Here is a 22,203-nt window from a genome sequence, read left to right as displayed (position 1 = left end):
TACAAATCTGTCATTCACTAACAAAACAGAGTGTAGGAAAAAAACAGGAGGAGTATGGATGTAAATAATATTTGTATATTTTGATGATGACATGAAAAATCCTTTAACTCAAGCCTCAACCCGGTCTTGTATATTTTTCAAAAGTGAGGCCAGTTTTAGTTAACACAAACTATAAACATGTCAACGAAATGCAGGTTGAAGGAAACTGCTGTTATTCTGGTTGTTATTAAACACATCCTGGAAAGAATCCATAGGTGTGATTCCTGCCTTCTAGCTCTCCCAATCAGGTAGCAATATGTTGATTATTGTCGTTAGCCCCACCCATCTGATAGGGCAGTAAAGTGCCTAGGGATTGGTTATGACAACCAATCCACCTGCTTCAAAGGAAATCACACTTAGGCTGCACAAACAGCCAGTCCAGGAAACAGCTACCAAGGCCCTGACTGCATGGCCGACCCATGCCTGCTGGATTGGATAAGGGGTTCTATCTGTGTGGTGAGACCAACGATTCCAACCCTTGCCCGTTCGGGATCACACCCGCTGTTTCAGATACATCCACTGCAGTCCCAAGATAGGGGCACCCGAATCGAGTAGAATTGAGCTAGTAAGATAGATCAGCGGGTTGAGCACTCGCTGCTGTGATCTCTGTGTGATCTGGAGCTCGCAGGTTGGAATCCCGGCAAGGTCAACTCAGCCTTTCATCCATCTGAGGTTCAAAAATGAGTACCAACCTTGGTTGGGATGATGTATGTACAGCGATTCGGTGTAAGTGCTACTTAAATAAATAAACAAATCAAACTGCCACTCATTTACTGGCCACCTGAAGACCATTACTTGCCTGGTGCAAACAACAATTGCAAATAGGTACCATAAAATAGGTGGAAAATGATGGTTCGCACAGACACCATATCTTATTTTGTTGAAGAACCCTACAGCCTACTGCAAACTATGGCCTAAGGCCTTGCCTGTGGGAAACCAATGCCTGCATGATCCAAGCAAAGATTACAGATGGTGGCTTTAGAAGATGTGGACTCGTGCTATGCAAACTTCCACCTCACACCTAGTCTGCAGAAAACCACCACTCTCGCTCTCGTATGGAGGAGGACCCTACTTGAATGGTATCATTCCAGGTAGTGTCTCTAAAGACAATGGATCTCTGTGTGGCAAACATCCCATCCCAGCCCTAGTCTGGAGTAAGGCAGTCCATGCTTGACTACCATTCCAGACAGTTGTATCCTTATGTGGTGCTACGATCCACCAAAGCTCTAGTCTGTGGGGAGATCCTTGTAGCATAGCGCAATCACCCACTCCAGCCCTCGGCTGTAAAAGGACCCAATGTGCATTGTAAAAATAACCATTCCAAAATGGCGTGTCTAGAAGAGAGAGGGGGCGTTGTGGTGGGAACCGTCTGATCTAGCCCTTGCTTCCAGGAGAGCTGTTAACGACTGCTCCAGTTCTTGCCCATAGAGAAAGTTCTGGGGTAGCAGCCTGCAGTGTCAGCACCCACTGCATTCTTAGATGCAGACTGTATGTATCAGCATGCAGTGTCAACACCCACTGCATTCTTAGATGCAGACTGTATGTATCAGCATGCAGTGTCAACACCCACTGCATTCTTAGATGCAGACTGTATGTATCAGCATGCAGTGTCAACACTCACTGCATTCTTAGCTGCAGACAGTATGTATCTCCATTGCAAACCAGCCGTGCATCTAAGCGCTGCTGCCCAGCACCGATTCCAGCCCTTACTCGTGATGGGCTGCATTATCCCGCCCTGCATCAAATCTATGTTGAGATGACATTGTGGAGTGTCCTGGAATGAGCAGTATAAAAGGGGGGACTGAGGTAGGGCAAAAGGGGGGGCCCTCTCATCTGCCCGCCTCCGCCCTCGAGCCTGCCACAAGCAGAACACTGCATGATATTTTTCAAAGTTTTACAGGCTTCTGTCAGCCTCGCTCAATGTATTCAAAGTTTTGCCTGCAATTGTCCGATCCGTATGCATATGAAGACTGTGTTGGAGAAAATCGTTTTGACAATCTTCGGCTTTGGGCAGCTTTGAACAATTCAGCTTAAGCATGGAATAGGACAACCTTACAAGTAATCCGTGAAGGGAAGCCAGCCCTCAAGCTCCTAGTGTTCAGTAAACCGAAAAAAACAGCCGCTTAATCTGGCGTCGAATGAAGGCACCTGAGCAGTTCGCTTCTCCTTTTCACGGAGAACCTCACCTCCTATAACGACAGATTGATGATTTTTCCTTCAGGCAAGGAATACATACACAACAGGTCTATCTCTTTAAATATATTGAAATCTTCAGAGGCCCTTCTGTGTGTGGATAGGGCCTACTCTGCGGGCGGTGCTGCACAGAAGCAGTTTCCTCCTCACCACGAGGTCCGAGCTACGCAGTTTGACGTTTAGAAGAGAGCGGCGACATGCTAGTGAACAGTACCCTCACAAAATGTTTTAACCTTTGGGCTAGTAAATGATTTTGTTGTTTTATTAGCAGGTGGTCTCCTCTGCACGTCAACCACTTTGCCACTCGGTCTCTGCCACTCACACCCAATGCAGTAGGGGATAAGAGACGATCCTTACGTTTTGTCAGAAAAAAGTGTCTACAAATGTACTGCGTCACTGGGGAAGAGTGGCACGCAGAGCCAGCGCAGGTTCGAGGTGCCCTTTCTAATGCTTTAGGAAGGGGATTTGTATGTGCCCCTGATCTCCACTGTAGCTACTGGAGCTTGCAAAGAATTTTGTGCCATGTGTATCATTTCGCAACGCAATACATTGCTGCAAATGGCGGCCACAGCGCAGACTGTGTGTAATGTGCTGCTCAGTCCAGTGTATCACCTCATGGAATGGTCTGAGCAATATATATATTCAGTGAAAAAACTTTGTTAAAGGAACGTTATGGTTAAGTTGCGCTACTAAAAACCTATGAAATTCAGTGAAAAAACTTTGTAAACCGACGTTATGGTTTTAAGCAAAATGAAAAAAAAACTAGAAATTCACCAGTTATGGTAAGCTAAGCAACCATAACTCGCGCCAGCACCATGCACTGCTAAGACTCATACCCATGACATCAAAGAAGACCTCACAAATGACATTACACATGCATTCAGTTTTTATACGCAGCTTCTACAAGGGATTGTTTTTATAATATTGGCAGAAAAATGTAAAACAATCTTTGGAACAACTATCATGTGCCAAATAGTTCATTTGGTGATGCATTGCTATAAACATCATTGTGTTACTGACTTCTTTCCAGTACATGAATGAACTTGTATAGAAATGTAGGCATTCTCTGCAGCATGCGCCATAGAGCTGCAATATTCAATACCTTAATATGTCTGATAGTAAAATGATGAATCCTTTCATTTCAGCATTTCGTGCACTGTGACACATATAATAAGTAGCTAACAATGCCTTATTTACTGCACAATTGTAGTAGTACACATAAAATATAAAACGACCACAATGCATAGAAATATGAGTATATACAAGGAAAGTAAAGTAAGCAAACAAAACAGCAGCATTACCAGAAAGTGTTCATAACCTGGCTATTTAAGTTCATGCACAGAGATGATTGCTGTATCTCAAAGCTGCTTATTCCCTTATGTTTATGTGTTGTATAATGTGAGTGAATTCTAAGGAAAGTAGTTTAAGTACATAAAAGAAGAGTAAGGTATAGTATCTTTTGCATTTTTACTTCCTAACTGTTAGTATAAAGAAAAACACCTGGCCTAGATATGTTACTGAACAAGAAAGAAGGGGTAATAAGATATGTAATGTTATCAGTGATGTCATGAATGACATTTGTGATGTCATATTTGATGTCATGGGTATTAGTCTTAGCAGTGCATGGTGGTGGCGCGAGTTATGGTTGCTTAGCTTACCATAACTGGAGAATTTCAGGGGTTTTCGGTTTTGCTTAAAACCATAACGTCAGTTTAACAAAGTTTTTTCAATGAATTTCATAGGTTTTTAGTAGAGCAACTTTACCATAACGTCCCTTTAACAAACCTTTTTCACTGAATTTCATAGGTTTTTAATAGTTCAACTTAACCATAACGATATATATATATATATATATATATATATATTCAATGAAAAAATGTTGTTAAAGGGACGTTATGGTTAAGTTGCACTAATAAAAACCTATGAAATTCAATGAAAAACTTTTGTTAAAGGGACGTTATCGTTACAAGTAAAACCGAAACCCCCCCAGAAATTCCCCAGTTATGGTAAGCTAAGCAACCATAACTTGCGCCACCACCGTGCACTGCTACGACTAGCACCCAGGACATCAAAGATGACATCACAAATGTCATTGATGACATCACTGATGACATCACATATCTGGGCCACTTGTTTTTGTTCACTGACACAAAGTTTTTTCAGTGAATTTCAAAGGTTTTTATTAGTGCAATTTAACCATAACGTCCAATGCAAAAAGTTTTTTGATTGAATGTCATAGGTTTTTATTTGTGCAACTTAACCATAACGTCTTTTTAACAAAGTTTTTTCATTGAATTTCTTAGGTTTTTATTAGTCCAACTTAACCATAACTTCCCTTTAACAAAGTTTGTTCAGTGAATTTCATGGGTTTTACCACTGCATGCTATTTTCTTACAACTTACTAATATCATACTTACCCAACAAAACAATATTTGTGTCCAATTTAAAAAAATGTGACCATAAAACTCCCACCTTCTAGAATAATTTCTAACACGTCCATGCACTTTTTGCAACTATTTCAACTAGTTTTGTTCCGTCTACGAACATCTGACTTCATTACGGACCTTCCGGACACTGCCACATGACCATACACTGGCGCGCAGCATGATGACATGTCCGAGAACCCGTCCACACTTCACAATAAGATCTGTGGTTCGCGGGCAGTTCGGAACTGCATTTTCTACTGATCTAGGAACTTTCAACTTCAAAATTTCCTGCTGCAGCACCTATTCCTACTCATTATCCATTAACAATCTAGTACACAGTATATACTTTTAGCAAAACTGCTATTTATCTTAAAATGGCATCAGCTAATGCCATTCCTCCTCCCCAAGAGCCACCACCACTGCTGTAATCAAGGAGCATGAGAAACACTGCCCCCTACCTTAGAAATAACACACGCCCAACATTTTCCCCTGTCCACCTACCTCCTCCATATTAATGTTTGGTGCCTCTTCCCTCATTTCCCTCCCCACCTTTCTTTCTTAGGTCTCCTGCCAAAAAATAAAATACATCCAAAAACAATAAAATAAATGTTCCTTTAGAAACCACATTTCACAGTTAAAAAATAGAACTAAAAAAAAGTATAGACTCCATCTACTTTATATTTTTCAGTAAAGTACATAGACTCAATAAGTTTTTCCAATCTTTCCATTTGCATTTAGTGTTATGCTAATGGAAATATTGTGGCGTTCATCCTCCGTTCCAGGGACTGGAATGGTGGATACCGGCCCGGCAGCCCACGTTATCAGCCTAAGCGAAGTGAGGATGGATAATGAGGTCTCTGGACCATTATCCCCCATTCCAGTACATGGAATGGGGGGGGTGAAGGCTTTTAGCACCCTAGGTTCCCAAAGCGGGAATCCGGGGCACTAAAAAAAGGATTTTTCTTCCTACACCGGGATGCCTCCGGTGTCCCGGTGTAGGAAGGAAAATCCTTTTCCAAGATGGCCACCATGGAAAGGGAAGGCAGGGTTCCATGCAGGGCCCCTCTTCGCATTCGATGGCAGTCTGCAGAAGGCAAAAAGAGAAATCTATGACCATATTACCACAAGCACATTTTTCTTCCTTTTCAAATCTATCCCAATTTCAAATAACTTTACCACAAAGCCGGTCCCAGGTGGACATGGCCAATTTAACCCCATGTCTTGTCCCTCGTAGTCATGGCAAGTAGCCAGATTGTCTGGATCATGACCTTATTCCATGACCCGCACAATCTGGCCAGTGCCCATGGCCACAGGCTACACCTCAGTCACCAAAGGTATATCACTATTTTTTGTACCTACATTATGACACTTGTAAAAAACAAAACACAGGCAGATTTGCAAAACCATGCTTTCAGGTCCTTTTCAATATTCCTTATAAATGTTTGCTGGAAATCCACCAATGTTTTATTTTTTCAAAAGTGTCAAATGTATGCACATATAATCGTCATATAACCTAGCCCCCACTTGACAAAATCCATTCAGACTTTACGAAAACATTTATATCTAGATCTATAATTTTTTTGAAAACCTTTGTGTAGATTTGTCAAATGGCACCACATTTCTAAGCGTTTACAATATTTTGGGACCCCCCCTCTAATTCTTCCCCCGCTTAAAAAACTCCCACCAAACTTTGCAAAAACATTCATATGTAGATGTATTATCAGTTTGCCAAATTAAGTGCAGATTTGTCAAATGGCACCTCATTTATAAGCCTTTACATTATTTTGGGACACCCCCTCTAATTCTGCCCTCTCTTGACAAAATCCAATCAAACTTTGCAAAAACATTTATATGTAGAACTATTATCAGTTTACCAAATTAAGTGTAGATTCGTCAAATTGCACTTCATTTATAAGCCTTTACATTATTTTGAGACCCCCCTCTAATTTTGCCCCCTCTTGACAGAATCCCACCAAACTTTGCAAACACATTCGGGATCAGGTCAGGAATATGAATGCAAAAAATCATGCACTTTCATCAAGTGGTGCCAAAGTTATAAGCCATCCAAGAACTGCTTTTCACCAACCCTGTAATGCAGAGATGTCCGCAAACTTCACATGACTGTTCGCGGACTTTTGCGGCAAAAAACACCCGTTTTTTTTTTCTTCTGCAGCTATATTCCATCACCCCTCACCTCCCCAGAGATTATTTGATAAGTTTGACAAGTGCAATATTGTGTTTTTCAATATGTTTTTAATGAGATGTCCACGGACACCGGCCGCTGTCTGCGAATCCAAGATGGTGGCATTTCCAAAAATCTGATGCACCTCACGCTTCACTCCAACCAATCAGCAAACACGTCGTGTGTCTGCGGACATGACGCAAGGCGATTATCCAATTGGAGTCCTGTCCATGGAGAGAACAGGGAAGTGTGTCCGCGGAGCGGACATAGATTTCACTAATTTGTTTAGACCTACTTTTTGGTTGTTTTAAAAAAAAACTACTGGACGGATTTTCACCAAATTTACAAAAGCACACTTTCGGGACCAAGCCACTACTCCTACCACAAGTTTGGTGAAAATCCGTCCAGCGGTTTGGACTGTAGGTGAGACAGAAATATTTTCTCCATTCGGTCTATGGGAAAAAAAGAAATTTTCGGACCCGTCTATAACTTTGCCCCCCACCCCGGACCAAGGGAGGCTAGCTCAGGGGCAACATGCTCGACTTGGAAGCAAGATGAAACAGAGAAACACAGGTTCGATCCCCGGGTCCGCGCTTAGAAACCTCTGGGTATTAAGCACGTTATAAATAACCAATCATATCTTATCATGTCATTACCTCACCAAACTTCTTTAAAAAAAATCAGAGTGGGCCATATACTTTTTTTTTGCAAAGTGTGGTGAGGATTTATCCAGGGGGAGTGAAGTTATAAGGCGCTCAAAAAGTGCTCTTCCTATGGGTTTAGCAACTTAACCATAACTACATGGCGGCTACTGCAGGCCATGTCATATAGCGAGAGAGAGATCAAAAGTAGTACAAACACGTCAACTGACAGAAAAATATCTAAGTACTCCTAAGACAGTTGGAACAACCAGGAGCCATCGGCGCCCAGGCTCTGAACACGCAATATTCCATAGATTGTATGGTGCCACATATGGAGCATGGGTAAACATTACAGTGGCACTTTGCGGTGACTTCAAACTGATAATAAATCTGTGTACACCACTGAATGATAAAGAAATACCAGGCCCTGAGAAAAGTGGTCACTCATCAAGAAGGCTTGCAGATCTCCTGAGTTGTGGCAATGCAGGGACAACCCAACCCTCTTTACCCAGAAGCTGCAGACCTGTTCCATATTAGAAAGAAGTTCTCAAATGTACTCCACAGAAAAAAATGTGTCAGCTCCTGTCTTTGCTGTCATCGATCAATGATCGCTTACACTTATAGCCTATGGATATTACATCAATTTCCTCCATGTAAGGAAAAACACTTTGGCAGCCTTTTAACAGTAGGAAATACTCACTCTCAGTTTCTCTGCTGACAACATATGCATTATATTGCCTTTCTCCTTGCATAAGGTACCCACATGGGCTGATTATCCAGGAATGACAACCCCAGGGCTAAGGAGACTTGCAGCCCTAAAATGTCACTGATTGTGCACTATTCGACACTAAGAAATCGGAAATACATGGTCAATCAGATAGCATGTGTTTAGGTGACCAATTCTGTAAGTCCCATGATCAAGTACTCTCCTACGCAAATCCTCAGGAGTAATACATTACCTACTGTACAACATCTTAATGTTAACTAAAGGACATTTGTACCGCACACTATTACCACCAGAGTGGTCCCCTGGAGCATATATCACCCAACATTTGGGTGATTGAACACAAGACTAAGGTACTCTGAATCCTTAAGCAAATGCAGGAGGAGATGTCAGCTAGTACAAATCGCAGCCATTGTGCTATTGGGATAGAAAATGAGTGATGTTAAGCTCTGGGATAGCTTCCTGAAGTATGGTCCCACTTGGTCAATGGACTGTGCAGTATAACTATAGACATAATAAAATGTGAGATGATCACAGTTTTATTCTTCAAGCTTGCATTTCTACCATTCGACAGAAGGGCCTTGATTGAAGACACTGCATGACTGGATACAACCTTATACTTACACAGCTAACTAGTGTAATTCTCCTTGTAGTAAATCTATCCCATAGAGTGCCTACCCTCCAATACAGGTTGGAATTCCATGGGAATGGGTACTATCCATGCTACATCCAATCTGAAACGGATTGGGGACTTTGAAAATGGGGCCTCGGCCAACCAGAGAAAACCCTCTTTCAATATAAAGGTGTTGTTATGGAATTTTACCATAACCATATGGGATCAGAGCTATGAGCACTTTAGGGCTTGTATCTACTTTATATATGTTCACCCATGTCTGTACTATCTACAACCTCTAAAATTGGTACCTGTGCAATGATAACCCTAAAATCAGAGTGTCATTTAAATGTGTTGGGGCCACAGAAAAGAGTAAATCACATGTTAATGAATATACAATGACAGGATTGCAAATATGACATATAAAGAATCCTAAAAGCACTGCCAATTTGTGAAAATATCCATTGAGTATGCAGAGACAAATAATATTAGGGACCATTGCTAGCACGTCCACATTACTCTAGTATGCAAGTGTTGCTCAGTGTATGGAGAGCCTAAGGTATTCCTAAAGTACATTGGTCCTTCCCAAGCAATTGAACCGTGGCTGGTTTCACCAGACATTTAATGATGCATTGTACACCAGTCACTTTGGTTGGCTCACTGAAAAGAAAGACAAACACACAGGACATGCATTTATTTATTTATTTATATTTATTTTAATTTTTATAATGCACCAACATGCCCGTGGGCCTCAGGGCGCACACAAAGACTAGACAAAGACAAACAGACATATGAGGCAGAAGGAAAAGAGTCAGAGAGTTATTCCAAGTTGAAGAAGTGGGTTTTTATGGCACGTTTGAACACGGTATAGCTCTGGATCTGCCGGATCTGGGCTGCAAGTGTGTTCCAAAGAAGAAGACCCTGATCATCAAGAGTGGTACCTCCAAATTTGGCTGTCCTGAATTTGGGATGTTTGAGAATGGTAGCAGAGGATGAACGAAGGTTCCTCACATTAGGCTTGGTGCTAATACGGGCTGACAGATATGTAGGGCTACTAAGGCTGAGGCATTTGTGGGTCGTGGTAAGTATATTGTGTGTTATCTGATGTTTGACGGGAAGCCAAAAAAGTTTTTTCCTGAAAGTGGAGATATGTGTACGACGAGACTAATTGAAGATGTTACACATAGCATTATTCTGAGCCACTTGTAGTGATTGGATGTTAGAGGCTGTGGTGCCCGCTAAGAGGCTGTTACAATAGTCCAATCTTGAGTTAATCAGTGCAGTGGACAGGAGAGCACAGTTCTCTTCCGATATGAATGATCGAATCTATCCTATTCTTTTATTTATAAGACCGTAGCTAGATTTAATGCTGGAGACATGGGATTTCATGGAGACTTCTTCATCAAGAACAACTCCCAAGGTCTTGACTTTCTTTTGGACAATAATAGTATTGTCAGCAATATGGAAACTAGCATAGTTGGAATCAAGTTTCGCCCGAGTGTTTTTGGATGCCACGATAAGGAGTTCGGTCTTTTTGTCGTTCAGGGCAAGAGAATTGCAGGCCATCCAATCTTGTATGGCCTTATATATTTTGTTGATGGTTACCATATCGCCGCTATAGGAGCCACTCAACTGTATGATTACCTGAGTATCATCAGCGTAGTTTGTGTATTGCACTCCTAATTTGTTTAAGAGGTCAAGAAGGGGACGGATGTAAAGATTGAAAAGCAGGGGCGACAGACAGGAGCCCCGAGGAACTCCACATGTCTGAGAGATTGGAGAGGATTGATTATCGCCAACGCAAACCCTCACCATTCTGGGACCCAGAAAGGAAGCAATCCATCTGGATGCAATTACAGAGCAGTTCGCGGTTAGCGACCTCTCCGAGCCTTGACACCAGTAAGCTGTGATCAACTAGGTAAAAGGCTGTGGAGAGGTCTAATAACATGAGCAGAGCAGCTTGATTTTTATCAGCTATGCTGGCTAGGGTAGATTTGAGATCTAGCATAGCTGTCTCATTCCCGTGACGAGCCCTATAGCCTGACTGACGGGTACCCAAGATGTTATATTTTCCGACATGGGCCTGTAACTGTAAGTAGGCAAGTTTATAAAGTATCTTGAGGACATAGGGCACGTTGGTTATGGGCCTATAATTGTCATTGTTGGCTGGATCAAGGTTTTCCTTTTTCAGTAAAGGTGTAATCCATGCCGACTTTAACAATTCCGACACCAGGCCCTCATCAAAAGAGAGATTTACCAGTTTGGCTATCCATGGAACCAGAGTTTCTAAGGACTCCTTAAGACTGCTTGTGGGGCAGTCGTCAGCAGGACAAGACGTGGCTTTGAGGTCCTGTATGATTTTGGATACTTCATCTTCGGTATAGTGCGTGAATGAAAATTGAGGGTTGGTGTTTTCGCAGGTGTTGGGCAGAGCGGTATCAGTAAAAGTTTGCGTAGATGTTACGTTGTCTAGGGCTTTATTGATTTTTTCTTTGTGAGAATCGATCTTGAGTAGAAAGGCGTCATGAATGCCCTGACACCATTTACTGTCCTTGATGATGTTAGTGGGTGGAGGCTGATTTTGGAACTCCGCTAAGATTTTGAAAAGCTCCCCAGTGTTGGATTGAGCATTCACTATTCTTGCATTATAATGTGTGGCCTTAGCTTCTGTGATGAGTTTTTTGTAATTAAGGATGGATTTTTTATAATTTGTAGGGGGGTTGTCGTTGGGATCTTTCCTCCAAGCTCTTTCGAGAGCTCTCTTTTCTTGTCTGGCAGCAACAATTTCATTAGTGAACCAGGTGTTCTTTGTGGTTTTGGTCTTTATTGCCTTCATTTTCAGTGGGGCAAGATCGTTAACTGCTTCTGATGTTAGTTGACAGATGTTAGTTGACAGATGGTTAATAAGTTTCGAGGAGTCAACAAAGTTATCTACGGATTGAAACTTAGTAGACAGCAGTGTGGCTATTTAGGGGCTGTTAGATTCTTAAGGTTGCGAGACATTTTTTGAATGTGTCGGTGAGCATTAAGTTTAGGAGGAGGAGAGGGTAGTGAAATCTTGGCTTGAATAAGAAAATGGTCAGACCAGATACATGGCGTTGCCGAGATGTCAGAAATGTTGGTGTTTTGGGACAAGAGCCAATCTAAAGTGTGACCCTTACTTTGCATGGGAGACTTCATCCACTGAGTAAGGCCAAAGGAGGTGATGGTATCCATAAGATTGGTGCCTGCTTTGTCCTGTTGGTCGTTGGCCCAATGGTTAAAATCACCCATAATAATAACGGGGCCTTTAGTAGTGCAGATGTGAGCCAGTAGATCACTGAACTGTTCTTCAAAGAGAGTCATGACTTTGGGTGGACGATAGATCATGAGTGTATTTAAAGTGGTGTGTGGGGAAGTTTTTATTTTCACCCATAAACTCTCACAGCCTTCTGGAGAAGTATGGGGAATTTCATAACATTCAAGACTTGACTTGCACATGAAAGCTACTCTGCCACCTTTACCCAGCACACAATCTGCTCTAAAGAGAGTGTAGTCGTCGGGCGTGGAGAGTGTGGCTTGGGTGGGAAGGTCAGGGTTGAGCCAGGTTTCGGTTATGCCGAAGAAGTCAGGCTTGAGATCATTTGTTAAGTCGGAAATTTCCACACAATGCAAGTATAGCGAACGTGTGTTGAGAAGGGAAAGAGATAGAACCAGCAATGGTGCGATCTTGGATCCATTCATGTTTGACCGGCGCAGTCGCATGAAATTCTTTACATAACACACAAGTGTGAAGATGTTTTTAATATAATTTAAAATAATGTTTCCCCAATCTACGATTCTGTATTTTCCCAAGTGAAGATAACTTCTACAGATCATGTTCCCATGTACAATATGCAGAAGGAATTATATCTGGTATCAGCAAAAAATAGTCATTGTACGGGGCATGGAAGCAGATAATTTGGGCCAGCAATCACCATTACTTTACGATCAGGTGAGGCTCATTTTTTACACAAACATGCATGGAATTATAGTTGATTTACTGGCAGTTTTGCTCCAAGTCACAGTGAAGTTCTGTTGCTAGGAAATGAGCTAATAGATTAATGTAACTATCTTTTATAACACGCTTAATACCGGAGGCAAGTCTCTAAGCGGGACCAGGATTCGAACCTGGGATGCTCTGCATTGTCTTGCTTCCAAAACAAACCGTTCCCCCTGATCTATCCTCCCGATAGCACATGCTAGTTTGATAACCTCTTCCTTACCCTGTAATTGATAATACAACATTCATTTGTACACGCTGGCCTGATGCCGAGCCGTGAAAGGAAGCACATAGAAGCAAAACATGTTCTGTTTCCATTGCAAAGTCTTCAAATAATGTGACTTCCAGATCACATTTGTGAAATAGGGGCAAACACCCTCAGAATGACAGATCCATAATGCCACAATGCTCTCTTTCAGAATTAATTTGGATACACATTTTGCATTGATTAACATTGTATCCAAATCATAGCAAATGGGCACCCGCCCCTGTATTCATGGCCTTTGTCTGACACTTGCCCTCTGACCTACATTTTCCGATTGCTTTTCGGTCTTTGGCAGCCAATCGCTCTTGGGCCTTCACTTGTCATTTGTTTTGCCCTCCAATCGCTTAATCAGGTGAGGGGAAAAAGACTGCCCCGAGATTACTGATACCCAAAGAACAATGGGCTGCGTTCCATTGTGGAGCTGATTGGACATGGAAAATATATATGTGTCCAGCATGTCTTTCTCAAGAGGACACTGCATCACTGGTCGTGATCAGAGAGAGGCCTAACCTCTTGTCCACTGTATTAGCACTGCTGACAATCAACCAATCAGAACAACCTGATACAGCTGCAACCCCTAATGCCATTCATGGACTTGAAAACAGCACATTTATCAGTGTTCATACTATGAATAACCCACCCAATCTCCTGGGATCCCAAAATCAAATAGTATAAAGCTGTAATCGTTCTGGGCTAACCTCACCAAAACTGGCTTTGGCAGTTGTGGGGTTCTCGCTCAAGGCCTCAGCGCGTGGCGCCGTTAAGAAGAGACACAACACAGAGCTCTGCTGTAACGTGTAACTTTATTCCAACTCCAACATGAACTGAACTTGTCCCCACCTTCCCCACTTCACTTCCTCTTCCTCCCTGTCCCTCCCGTCCCCGTTGTCCTGGAAACGTCAACGTGACAGCAGTTGGTGAAAAAACCCAAAATCTGACAGAAGCTCTGTATTCCTGAAGTTCCACAGATATAGGTTGTGCCAATTCTAAGCACCTTTCACTGTTTTGAGTACAGTTACATGGCGTCTTCTTCACTTGCTTGGACTCCTTTGTTAAGGAAGGGATATTAACTACACAGGCACGCGCACACACACACACAAACACGCACACACGCACCTACTCACACACTCTCATACTGAATACATGTCCAATGGAGATATTTTGATTATGGAAAATGATGAATGTTTTATTCAGCAATGCTGACGAGATGTTGGCACTCTCTTTTTTTCTGTAACCTAATCGGTAGAAGCCTTTTATGAAATGATTCATCTGCTTGCATTCCGGTTTAAGTAAAGCAGGCTTGTTTTCTGGTGCTTGCAATAAGGAGTGTTATACTATCTTCCTAATAGAGCAAATATATTCAAGGTAGTGGCCTTCAGATTACTCTGCTGAGTAAATAAAAAATATGTATGCACAATGTTTAACCAGGGGTTTTCCTGAGATATATTATAACTAGATCGGTAATGAATGTGTACTGAGATGTTTTTGATGCAGGTTCATTTTCTCACAAGGGATAGATATTTCATGTGTTAGTTGTGCAAAGCGTTTATTGATTATATTTACCATTAATACATTAGATAGAGTTTGTGTTGGATGTATATGTGCATGTCATTAATTCCAAATTGCTTCAGAATGAATGATGTCTATATTTTACCCTACTGTCTTATATCAAGACACGCATTGTAATAAACACCATGCAAGGTTACATTAAACACACTGGCATCTGGGAACATCATATTCTAGGTGTATACCAGGTATCTAAGAGTATGCGTATGTGCAGACATATAACCTGATTTTTTTGTTGGTATGTATAGTCTCGGGAGGATAGCTCTATGGCAATGCACTAGCCTTGGAAGCAAGACGACGCAGAGCAACACAGGTTTGATCCCCTGGAAGCAGGAGGATGCGCAGCAACACAGGTTCGACCCCTGTGTCTGCACTTAGAAACCTCTGGGTATTAAGGGCGTTATCAATAACCAATTGCAACTACAATAGTAATCAAGCCACACAGGAATGAATGGGACACATGGAACTAATGATAAACTTTTAAAACAAAGACAGTTGGATTCATTTTCTTGGGTTCAAACTAGAAGAGCAACAAAAGAGAGTTCCTGTGCTCAACAGTCTATAAAGTCGTGGTTCCCTCCTTTTTCATTCACAGTGTTTTTGTCACTTACGGTGTAGGGTCTGTGAATGACCCTTATATTTCTTATACTAATTGCCAATGCCAAATGCCTTTGTGTTCTCCAATGTCTCCATGTGACACGCTTCAATGGGTTTTCTGTTACAAGTGTCCAAAGTCTGGTGACCTTGGGAAAGAGGTTAGTGGTTGTCCCATGGAGCCCACAAGGTATCCACCAGTTCATTGACTAGGACATTAAGACAGCTCCCCTTCTCGCTGCCCTCCTTACACCTTCATAATTTGGGGGCGCTTTCTCTCTTTGTCTCTTTCTCTTCTCTCTCTCTCTCTCTCTCTCTCTCTCTCTCTCTCTCTCTCTCTCTCTCTCTCTCTCTCTCTCTCTCTTTCTCTATCTCTCTCTCTCTCCTCTCTCTTTCTCTCTCTCTCTCCCCTAAATCTGCACTATCCCTCCTCATCACTTTGCCATCTGCTTACAGTTCTTTCCATCCTCACTTGTTCCCCATTTCCCAGATTATGGCCAAATGTGGGTTTCCCTCTGATTTAATCTGACCTGGTGATTATTTGTACTGTCTCTTCTAATGCCTCTTCTCCCAACTCCTCAGAATGCCTCCCCCATGTGTTCTTTCTCCAGTTCGTTCTCTAGAAGGTTCCCTACCACCTCAGTTTCTCTGCCCCCTGTGCGTCTACTACCTTCTCCTCCTGCCCTCTGAGCAAACCTTCCTCTTTGACTCTCACGACCACCTGTTCCTCTACATCTCTAAGTACCGCGTCTTGGGTGGTTACCACCTCATCCGTTAACTGTTTCAAAACCTAAAGCAGCTCTTCCACCATTTCTTCTTCTGAGTGTCTCTGCGTGTCCTCCTCCTCTTTAACTACATCCTGAACTAGATATGTATCCTCCTCCTTACCTAACACCTCCTACTCCTTTGGACCTATCAACCTTTACTCCTGGTCTTTCTCCAGCTATCCGCCTTTACTTATACCTCCTCCTCCTCGCTCTCATCACAAGCCAATCTCTCTACTCTCCATCAAGATACCTCCCCAACTTCCCCCCTCCCGGTCCCTATCTCTCCTCCAGATTCTTCTAAACCTGCTACTTCTCATTCTCTGCTCTCTTTTTCACCAGGCCTCTTCTCTGCACTTCTTTCTCTAGACACCTACACACATATCTAAAACCTGACCTTTCTATTAAGGACTATGCCCCTTCTCTTTATAAACTTTACCAGTGGTGTTTCACAATAGTTTCACTCATTGGGTTGACAGGTTTGAACTAACGGGCAATATTCAGCTCTCAATGTTGGTTCCTCTCTCTCCCCCTCCAAAGCTCTGTGAAATGATCTGATATTTGGGGATGGTGCCATATTTAACATGATTCTGGCACATGCATGCTGGGATGTCTGCAGAGCAGATCTGGGCATGTCTTTGCGAGTCCCAATCTTAAAGGCGGCAAGCTAACAGTGAACACAATGCGTTAAGTCTCTGCCATGCTCTTGGTAGAGGGTGGGATGAACCAGGGATCCTTCCCTTTCACGTAATGGGTAGCATTACCCTGCCCCAATTTCTAACCCATTCTTTGCTTATAGAGCAAGGCAAGGCACTTTGAAACAATATAAATACACTAGACCTTTTCACGCCTTGAAACACTTGTGTATAGGCGCGTTATAAATGCCATATCATATCCTATCATATCATATCTAGACACAACCAAGAGCATATAGCTCCTTACATAGAAACACCTTATGTTTATAGAAGTCCTTGAGATAATACACAAAATGCCCAATGCAACAATATGTATTAAAGTGTGTCAGTTTGTAAGACCACAGACCAGTTTGCAAGCCAGAACCCCCTAAAGCTGTAGTTATTTGGAGCTTGTCCATGTAGCAATGAATCAAAAATTGAAGACTTGCTTCAAGAATTGTTAAATTTGTTTTAATGGATTTTATGCATATTTATTTATAATGTGACACAAGGAGAACATAGCCTTTTGACTAAAAAGGTCTGACAATTATAGAGGGTAGGCATATTTGAGTGCCAATAAATGACACTTTACAATGGAGAGGAAGCATCTTGTGTCTAACCAGTTAGTGATAGGTCCAATATGACATCAACCTGGGACAAATACAGATATAATGACATAAATAAAAGAGACATATGTTGCTAAAAGAATAGAGAGATAAGACAGAGAGGCATGGGCAAGAGGGGGCAGTAAAAAGATGGGAGCAGGGGTAAGAGGAATTAGAGGTGGTAGGCTGGGGAGAAGAGTATAGAAAAGACAGAGGAAGCAGGTAAGCGAGGGGCATTAATGCAGTAGCGGGAACAGAGGAGCAGGGATCAATTAGAATGCTGAAAAGGTGGAATTTAAGGGCAGACTTGGAAGGAGTTCATTGTTTGAGAGTTTTTAGTATCGTCAGACAAGAGGTTAGGAATGGAAGAGAGTAGAGAGACATGGGGCGAGCACATGAGAGACTGAGATGGGAGGAGGAGAAGGGAGTTTGAGTGGGAGAGTAAATGGGGATAGCATCAGGGAGGTGAAGTTGGGCAAGTCCGTGGATCGTTTTGAAGATAATAACGAGGAACCTACGCTTGGGATGTTTCTGCATGGACAGCCACTGCACTTTATGCTAGAGGTGTGCAGTAGATCCAGAAAGTTTGATGACAATATGAGAAGCAAAGTTGAGTACTTAGATAAGAGGCATACCACTGTACTTGTAAAGTTCCACTATTAGAGAGGCACAGTAGTCGCATTTGGAAAGTATTATTAAGTAGATGAGATGTTTTGTGGTTAAGAAGGGGGCTGGGGTGTGAGGGCACTTTTCCCTGAATTCCAGGAGATTAATTTGAGTAGTAGAAGCAGTTTTGAAGGAAAATGTGAGAGAATTTAAGATCTAGTCAAAGTCAAACCAAGGTTGGGGGCTGAAGTAGGAAGGGAGGAGATCATGTAAAAAAGAGAGGGGGAGAGAGAGAGAGAGAGAGAGAGAGAGAGAGAGAGAGAGAGATAGAGAGATAGAGAAACAGAGAGAGAGAGAGAGGTAGAGAGAGAGAGAGAGAGAGAGAGAGAGCGAGAGAGAGAGAGAGAGAGAGAGAGTGTGGCAGGTGATTTTAAAGTGATTATCAGATAGGCAAGTGGGCATCCATTTGAGAGCTTTGCCACATATTCATAAGTCTGATATGGCTAGGAGAAGAGGGAAGCAAACAACATTGTTGAAAGAAACAGAGAATATAACAAAGGTAAACTCATGGGCAGAGATGATCAAGTTTGAGAAATTCAGGTATGCTGCCTCAGTAGACTGAGGAGGCGGAACGCCAGATTAAAGAGAGTAATTTAAATCATTGTTGTCAAAATAGGTGGGGAACCGATTGAAGACTATTTAGATAAGGACTTTGGAATGGTGGCCGAGGAGTGAACCAGGTTGGTAATTAGCAGAAGAGTTAGGATCAGGCCCAAGTTATTTCGAATTTGGAGTACAGTGTGTTGGCAGGCCGATGAATAGGTCATCCATAGCTACTGCCACTCCCCCAGCCCAATACCGCACATGTGAGAAACAATACTCACTAACGTATCCATAGCACCCATATCCCAGACAGGTACAATAGGAGATGGACACGATCTAAGTTTAAAGATGGATAGAACTGGCAATGAAAAATACATCTGCATGCATTAAACATGAAGCAAATGTGAACTCACCATGAACGACGTGAACACTAGGTAATATATCTATTTAAACATGAAGAATATTAACATTGCATCCATAAAATATGAAGAATACTAATATAAGCAATGAATAAGCTGAAGGCAACGTGAATGATTTGCAAATATATCTCACTAACATAGAAACTTGAGAGTAATGGGCAGCCATACTTTCCAAAATTAAAGCCGCAGCACTCTTATAAGTAAACAGAAGACCTCAAGGTTTCACAAGCACTTAAAATACTGAAATAACAAAATACAGATTGGTGCAGAGCTTAGGCGGTAGCTAGCAAACAGAACCAAGGTACTGCACAAGGTAAAATACAAAGGAAATCACCCTGACTCATGGCCTAGGAATAAGGCATGTTATCTACTTTAATTGAAAGGAAAGCAGTCCATGGATCTCTCTCTCCCTACTCCTGTCTGGCTCATGTCTTGACGACCTGTCAGTTGTCCAAGGTTGGTCAGTAAGAAGCCAACCAATCATAACCCCTGATGTTAGGCTGCCCAGTATGTGTTATGCCAGTCAATAATCTAGTGTAAAAATTATGTTTTTTTTTACTATTATCAATTTAGAGTGGTATCAGGAGGAACCATCAGACAAGCATAATCCAATTATATACTAAGCCCTTTAGACTGTATATGGATTAAATCACCTTAACCAATCCCCAGTTCCAGTAGGTTTTGTAAACTGGTATTATGTTATGACATCACTGATGACACATTCGTAATACTAAAGCAACTTTTTTTGATAAGCAAACTGGAAGTGACAACTTGTTAGGGTTGTATGCTATCCCTGCTTTATTTGGATGTTAATAAATATGGGGTTTGCCTTTGACTTTGTCTATTTCCGTTGATCCTATGTGTAAATTGAGGTTTTCCAGGCCATCTTAACAAATGGTAGCAGAGATGATGGTTCCCTAGAGTTCTTGGATTGCTGAGGGGTCCCTTCCGTGGTCCAAGGACTGCAGAGGTGGCCTGTGGAGAGCAGTATTATTCATGACAGAGAGAGGTTGATAGGATCCCCCTGTGGAGAAAATTGCTGTCTGGTCCCCGCAGGACACCCCGAAGGGTGGAGGGCAACTGACAGTTAAGGGAGACCTGATACCGAAGACCCTTAGTAGATTCATGAAAGTAAGTATGACATAAGCCTGTCATAATGGGGGAAGTGATTGTTTTGTATATTGGGGATTGTGATGACATAACGAAATAAGAGATTAAAGTTATATCTTCTGCCAAGGGTCGGGTACGATCATGTGATACACCTTGTCACGGGGTAATTATTAAAGAAGGATAACCTCACCAAGAGTTGAGAAGGCAGCCGTAATGCATCTATTTGCGTAGTATTTGCGGCGCCAGCCTCATGTTGTAAGACAGCTTAAGTTTTGTGAAAGGTTAACTTTTTGTGCACATTTGTATATATTGCAGAAGACGTGAAGTTTTGGTGTAGACCGCGGAGTATGGTCTGGTGTGGGAGCAGCGAAGTGGAGCTGCTTAAGGCGTGTGTGGCGGTTGTGTTATCACTCAGAATGTTTGGAGTGAACAGCGAGGTGGGGCTATTCAGAGCGTAAGTGGCGTTTGTGGTGCCGCTCTGAAACATTGGGTTATGTTGGAGAAGTGATTTTGAGAAAGAGAAGTTCTGTCAGTAAAAGATGAGAAAGGGAGGTAAAAGAGAGTGAGTAAGAATGAAATACAATTTGGTAAGTATTGGTAAATTAAACTGTGACATATTGTCATTGGAGACACTCCCATCATTCACCTATGCAAAGCATTACCTGTGATGAATCCTGCAGATCACTCATTAAAACTGTGCTTTAGCACCTTGAAGCATCTCTTGTGCTGGATGGAATTACTAATAAAAATCTCAGACCAAATAACCAGACAAAAAGTAGACACATTAGCAATTATGCTTATAGCTAAAATGTTTACATTTTGTAGCCTCTATTTCATTATTTTTATGGCTGTAAGAGAATTGTGTCTTTACAATGTACCCAGACTAGTACACAGAAATATAACTACTGTTACAATGATATTTGAAATGGCAACAAATGATTTAAGCACACCGATGAAAAGAATTACAATTCGTGTGGTAAATGCCTCTAGGCACCTGAGTAACCATATGGCTGGTTCTGCCCATGTCACTAATAATATGTGATACCAGCACATGAGCTGAGTTGAGAGAGAGATGTCTGATGAGAGCTGTTTTGTTTGTTCACTTATCCCATATTCAATGACTGCCTCTAGAATATTCATACCTCAAAAAGTACCTGATTCCAGAGCACATCTTGCACTATGCCTGGTTAGAGGACAATTTGAAGGACAATCATCCATTATAAAATATGTGACATCAACAGACTACTTATACGTAGATAACTATATAAAGGAGAAACACATCATGGAGAATGTTGAAGCATGTCTAATAGATAAAGCACCTCTTAGCAAAGTGCTAAAATATATCATGACAGGTCCAAACACAGGGGAGGTCCAAGTAGTGCCCCATGAAATGTTAAAATGCTCGGATGCCCAGAGAAAGCCAATATGTTTTAATAGTCCACAATTGCAGATAACTGGAAATGGATTCTCCTCGTGGGGGTGGGTTGACAGAGTTTTGGGATGTGGAGCAGAGGCAGAAGTGTCTGAATCCATAAATGCGATAACAAATGCAGATAAAGTCTGCCGTGAAGAATGGAAACAAACTGCCAAACCTTTAACATGGGTGGAAGTTGAACCAGAACAGTACCCATAACCAAATGCAAGAGCTGAAATGATGTTTTAAAAATAATGGCCCTGAGAAAGTTGGTAAAAATTAGAGGTGCACACGCATCATGCATATACCAGGTATGAAACATGGCACAGCAGGGCTCATGGGCCACTACTGGGCCTATGGTTAAAAAGCCTAAATGCAGCTCCCTCCAAATTGGGGAGGGTTGTGCTCTCTGGTGGCAATAAATACACCAGCTTTAAACGTATCTTAGAGTGAATTAGAGATTTGTGACTTCTCTCGAATTAATACACACTTAAAAAACAAAAGGTCCATTACCCTTAAAAGTAGTAGAAGGGAAAATTACTTTTCAACTAAATCAATAGAGGCCTATTATGATATACCCGACAAGCATTAATTGTTCATTAGGATGGCAATGTTCTTAACATCCTTTTTTTCCTGGTTTGCAGTATCAACAAATGCAAAATGGTTACACATAACAAGATCGGAGTTGTTGCAAACAATAAATGCAACCCTGAAAGGCTTTAATGCCAGAAAAGAGGATTTGAG

This window comes from Ambystoma mexicanum, chromosome 2q (genome assembly GCF_040938575.1).
Source record: "Ambystoma mexicanum isolate Mex_15411 chromosome 2q, UKY_AmexF1_1, whole genome shotgun sequence".
Lineage (NCBI taxonomy): Eukaryota > Metazoa > Chordata > Amphibia > Caudata > Ambystomatidae > Ambystoma > Ambystoma mexicanum.
This window is presented reverse-complemented; position numbering follows the sequence as displayed.